This window comes from Cupressus sempervirens, chromosome 5, assembly GCF_028749045.1.
Source record: "Cupressus sempervirens isolate cs-2001-9-10 chromosome 5, ASM2874904v1, whole genome shotgun sequence".
NCBI classification, from domain to species: Eukaryota; Viridiplantae; Streptophyta; class Pinopsida; order Cupressales; family Cupressaceae; genus Cupressus; species Cupressus sempervirens.
In genome coordinates this window covers 132,185,778-132,192,147 of record NC_143122.1, presented here as the reverse complement: position 1 = coordinate 132,192,147, position 6,370 = coordinate 132,185,778, and positions in this window count along the sequence as shown.

Here is a 6,370-nt window from a genome sequence, read left to right as displayed (position 1 = left end):
AAAAGAACTCATGGAGGAGCCTTCCTTCTTGGAGGAAGATTAGTTTCTTGGTTAAGCAAGAAGTAGAATTGTATATCACAAAGTACAACAAAAGTAGAGTATGTTGTAGTAGAAAATAATTGCAATCAAGTTATTTGGATGAAGCAGATGCTAAAGGATACAAGGATAGAAATCAGTGACCCTATTGTCATACATTTTTACAACAAACGTATAGTAAATATGTCTAAGAATCCAGTGTTGCATTCTAAGACCAAGTACATTCCTATCAAGTATCACATGTTGAGAGAGAAAGTTGCACATAAGGAAATCAAATTGGAATATGTGAGCACTAAAGAGCAGATTGCAAATATATTCACTAAGCCTCTTCCCAAAGAGACTTTTGAGTATTTGTGAGGTATGCTTGGGGTTATGCCCCTTCCTACATTAGAGTAGAAGATGCAAGAGTGCATCATTCTAGGTTAATATAGCACCATTGTTTGTCTAGACCGAATGCTAATGCTTCTTGTATGGGGGAGAATTTATGATGGATAGAATCATCTAGGAATCTTGTTGGATGTTATTTTGAACAGTTTCTTTTGACACTTGAGCTATGTATGAATCAGTTGTTGTAGAGTTTGATGTACTAAAGTTGGTTGATAAAACCTTTGACATTGATGTCAATGGGGGAGAATATTGCATGAAAAATAACATGGTAAAGAAATATGCATGATAGTTGGAGATGTTCAACATAAGTATAGTATGTTTGGCATAAGGACAACATGGAATAATAGTTTGACAAAAATACATTGAAGTATATCAGTGGGGGAGAATGCTTGATGAAGAGGATTTGAAAAGATGAACATTCTTTTGTTGGTATTCTTGGAACTAGATGTTTTTCATGTATGTTTCTATCAATGCCAAAGGGGGAGATTGTTAGAAGATTGGTTGGAAATGTGAACATTGATTATATTCAAATGGGGGAGTATTGTAGATATGTTACGATGATGATATGTTACATTCATGATTGAGTTTGTAATTGATGTCAATATTGCAATTTCTTGTGGTATCTAATAGAAGAACAATGGAAAGATCAAGTTGGTATAGATGACTAGTTGAGTGTTTACACCATTTGAGGTTATGAGAGATATTTTGAGTATTTGGTATATGCATCTAACATTGGAAGAAGAAAGGATACGTGTAGAAGAAGTTATGTAAGTTTTGATGATGCCCATTCTGAGATAGAGTTTACAGAGGCATGTCTTGGTAAACTTGTTATATCTCTTAGCAAAGTTAATATTCTAAGGATCAAGATTAAGGACATGAAGAAGACATGTTGATGATGAGGTGGCTAATCTTACTCATCATAATATTGTGTTTATGAAAATTTATTCAAGTTACAAGGTAGAAGATTTATGTTATCACTAAGTGTAATGTGTTCTTAATGTGGCCCTATAATAATAAATTAAGAAGGTCTAACCACCAACTCAGGGAAATTTTTTTAAGGACTTTCTATAAAGGAAGGACATTTTTCTTTATCATGGTGTGGAATGATATTGTTTAATGATTGATGATAAGCAATAGTAAGAGCAAAATGTGAAGTTGAGTAGAGTAGTGTAGAAGTGAAGGAAATTGCATTGCCAAGGTTTTACTGAGTGATCCAAGGTTTGATATTTGGATCTGAGGTTTGTGACCTGATCTACAAGGTCTAAAAATTATTTGTTTGGTTGATAAAATAGAGGAAAGAGGAAGATAATAGTAAATTACTTGTTTGAGTAGTGAGCTCTTCTTGCAATTGAAATTGCATGTTTGGGAAAAGGGCTCTTTTTGCATACATTGTACTACAACTCCTAACAAGGTTGGAATCTCCTAATAGGGACTCTATCTACTAAATGTTGTAATAGAATCCTAATAGGGTTGGAATCTCCTAAAATGGGCTCTATGTACTAAATGTTACAATAGACTCCTAATAGGGTCCATCCTCTAATAATGAATCTTTATATTAGTACATCATCTTGTGGGCATCATTCCCATCAAGGTTTACCCTCTTATCAAGGGATTTCTTAGTCAACATATCTGGTGTAATTGTCTATGTGCATTTTATTATGGCTGATTTTTACAATATTTGAATCATTAAGTTTGTTTAAAGAAGATAAATGTTTTAATTGATAGATAACTGATTCACCCCCCTCCCCCCAGTTATCTTGTTGGACTATTGTTTCTAATAGTTCAACCTTATTTCTACCTAACAATGCACTATTTATCAACATATTCCCAAGATACACTGATTCAATCTTTGTTTCAATCGAATAGCCACAAAAAAATAAAAAACCTAATGAAATGCTACAAGGAAGAAACTTCAATATATACCATCCAAGGTAAGATAGATACTATTATGAAAATTGAAGGATAGAAGACAAAAAATCAACAAAAGAAAGGAAGTTCTACACTTATATTAATGGGGGAATGAGTTAAGATAGAAAATAAATTCATGCATAGATAAAAGGAAAATTATAGTAGTAGAGAATAAAATGTAATACTAATGAATCCTAAAAAAGGTTGACCCTTGGAAGGGTTACAAAAATTGCTTTTATAGTTCAAGCATAAATCATATAGCTTCTACCCTAAGGTAAAGCACAAAAACTACATTTAACATTGCAGAGAACAATCACTATGAATCTAGGAAATATCTAATCATGGTACAAATCTAGATACAAGAAAATCATATCATTCACCAAATAGAGCCTTGAGAAGATAGAAATTCTAGCCATTATCATTTTGACTAGATATAGATAAAGTAGGTGGTGAGAAGAATGTCCTCTATATTAAATAGGCATGTAGATCATAAAAAAGTGGTTGCAGGTGATCAAAAGATTGATTCACCATCAAAAGAGCTACTTGCTTCATTCTTGACATGCCAAATTAGTTAATAAAAAAGTCAAACAAATCAATCATCCAACCTGCCATGTGGCCTACTGATATTAAAACATTTTGCCACCTCATCCTAGCATTCAAACTTATGTTGACCTATGCCTTTGGCCTATTGGAAATTTGATTGAAAAGATCATTGTTGAAGAACGAAAAAGATTGATTGCAAAGAGGGAGATTATTGATGAAGAACATTTTCAATCAGTACTTTGTCACTGATATCAAACCTGTTATTTGTTGGAATGACAATTTCTTATAAGATCCAATAACTATCACTTAGTTGATTGATGAAGAGGATTTAATGAACAAGATGTAACAAAAGCACATAAGGGAAATGTTGAGTTATGGTTTTGTAATGGTGTACAAGGATTGATTAACACAATGGTAAAATGATGTATTGATAGTATACTTGAAGATATAGATGTTGGCCACACTTGGAAACATTAGAGGAATAAGTCGTAACAAGGCTATCTGAAAAGCTTAACTAAGTTCCTTAGTGAGTGTCGAGCAAGCTAGTTCATGCCAAGAAGATTTTCAGTTAGTGCCAAGAAAATGTAAAATGTAGTGTGTGCTGAGTGAAATAGAAGGAGCCAAGCAAGTTTAGGTGCTAAAAAAAGCAATAGGTGTCGAGCATCAATAAAATGTAGTTGGTGTCGAGTAACATAGTATGTATCGAGTTCCATAATTTTAATAGTGCTAAGCTGCTACATCATTTGAAAAGTCAAAGATTCACTAGATCTGAGTTGATAAGGTTGTTACCTTGAATTTTGTAAACTAGATGGAGGATTAGGATGATGAGCTGGTGGCACAAAATGTTAGATAAACTATTTTTAGGTGAATTCAAGAAGATTCTTCATGATGTTTCTAGAAGGAACATGATATGGGTTAGATTCAATGAATCCTACCTAATCCATTTGAACTAAAATAAAAGGAGGGAAGAATCAAGTGGGAAAAGCAATTCTAGACTTCTATTTAAGGAGTCATAGGGCAAGAAGAAAGAGTTGTTGGGTCAAAGTTGTTGAAGGGTGTCAAGGAGAAGGCATTGAGAAGAAGGAAGAATAGAGCACAGAGACTCTACTTTGATAAATGGTCATATAGAAGATTGCACTAGTACATTAAGCATGAAGACTCAAGGATACAAATCTTGAAAGGGGGACAAGCTGTTAGAGCTACAAAGACTAAATGCCAGACAATGTTGTGAGCTGAATAGAGATCTAAAATTTGCAAGTTAAGTTGTGCGTTGTATTAGGTCAAAGCCCTTGTTGTTACTCTCTAACAATTGTATCAGTTAGGGTAAAATCCTATGGACTTAGGTTGGTTTAATAGCCATTTTTAAATCTTTTAACAGGGTGGCATTCCAAGTGAATGTTCTAAAGTCCTCTAATTAGGCCCACTTCTAATAGGGTGGTTAAATCTTTTAACTAGGTCACATTTAAGAGTGTGTTGTAGCCTTTAACAAGGCAGGACTTTCACAAGACATCACTTCAAAAGAGTGAGAATTGAGTAGCATATTATTGGTGTTCTTCCCCAAATTGGGTTTCCACATAAATCACTATGTTATGTGTTATGTTACTCTTACATGTTGATTTTCAGTAACTTGCTAAGTAGGAAAGTTTACGTTTGGATGAATGAAAAGTTTAATGGGCTCACTTTATTTGATTAAAAGTCTTATTAGGACATTTAGACCTTGAATAACTGACTCACCCCCCTCTTAGTTATTCTAAAGAATTTCTAACAATTAGTATCAGAGCTATCTACTGATTTAGTTTGAAGGTACTAGAAGCAGGAAGATCAAGATGTCCAAGAGAGAAGTTCCCAAGCTTAATAGAGATAACTTCACTGCATGAAAAAGTTTAATGAAGTTTCACCTTGGATAAATAAGTGACCATGCACAAACCACAATTGAAGTAAAACATGTTGATCTAGCTATACCCACTGCAGAAGACATGAAGAAAAAGAAGGAACACAATCAGGCAATGTTGAAGATTACCTCTGCCCTCAACTATGCTGAATTTGATGACATCAAGGGATGTAATTTTGCATTCAAAATATGGAAAGCCTTGACTAATATTTATGAAGGAGATAAGAATGTTCAAAGAGCAAAAAGAGAAAGCCTCAGAGGAAAGTTTGATGACATGAAAATGGAAGAAGGTGAGAATGGTGGTCAATATGCCTCTAGAATGAAAGAAGTAGTAAGTGCAATAAGAAGTTTGGTTGGTCATTTAGAGGATGATACTATTAATAGAAAATTCTTAAGAATCTTGCTCCCCATCTATGCTATTAGAGTTTCAACCATCTAGGAGTTAAGATGTGTACTAGGAAATAGAATAATTTTTGAAGGAATATTAGGAAGAGTCATTGCATTTGAGTTGTCCAACTTTGATAACTACAGACCTAAGAATCTTGAATTTTCTTTCAAGGCCAAGCTGACATTAAAAGACACTAAGGAGATGAAACCAAAGAAGAAGAAGAAAAAAAAGATAAAGTATGCATCTAGTGATAATAGCATAGACAAAGAAGATGTGGAACAATTGGAAGCATTACTGGCCAAAAGATTTCACAAAGGCAAAGGTAAATTCAAGGGTAAGCTTCCTATCATTTGTTTTAATTGTAATGAAGTAGGACATATTGCTACAAGATGCACTCTAAAGAAGAACTAAAAAGAAGGAAACAAGTAAAAAAACAAAAGAGAAGATGATAGTAGAGATTACAAGGATAAAGGAAAAAAGTGCTACATTGTTGAAGAAGAAGATTCTAATGATAATGATGATGAGGTAGTCTATGTAGCCATGAAAGATGAATTAGATGAAGATGAGGCAACAACACTGGTAACCTGTGTGAACAAAAATGACAAATGGATCATAGATAGTGGATGCTCATATCATATGATAGGAGACAAAAGTATGTTTATTACCTTTACCCAATATGATGGAAATAGTGTTAGATTTGGAAATGATGCTCCATGTCAAATCAAAGGAAAATGTTCTATTAAACTTACAAAGAAAATCTCATGTGATAATGCATACTATGTTGAAGGATTAAACTACAATCTATTGAGTGTGTCACAATTAGGCAATATAGGTTGCAAAGGAGAATTCAAGAACAAATCTTCCAAAATCTATGACTCTAATGGAAATCTGATAGGAAAAGGAGACCAAACTAGGGGTAATTTGTTTTACCTAGATATGCAAGATGCAACCTGTCTCATTGTAAAACTTGATGATGTGTGGCTATGGCATAAAAGGCTATGTCATGTCAACTTTGATAATCTAATTAGTATCAAAAAAGTGAAAAAAGTTAGAGGTTTTCCAAAACTGAGAAAGCTTGAAAATACAATGTGCAAACAATTTCAATTAGGGAAGATGACCAAGTCAAGTTTCAAAAGCAAAACCTACATCTCCAAAGAAGTATTATAGTTAGTCCATATAGATTTCTGTGGCCCAATAGAAGTACAAAGCTACCAAGG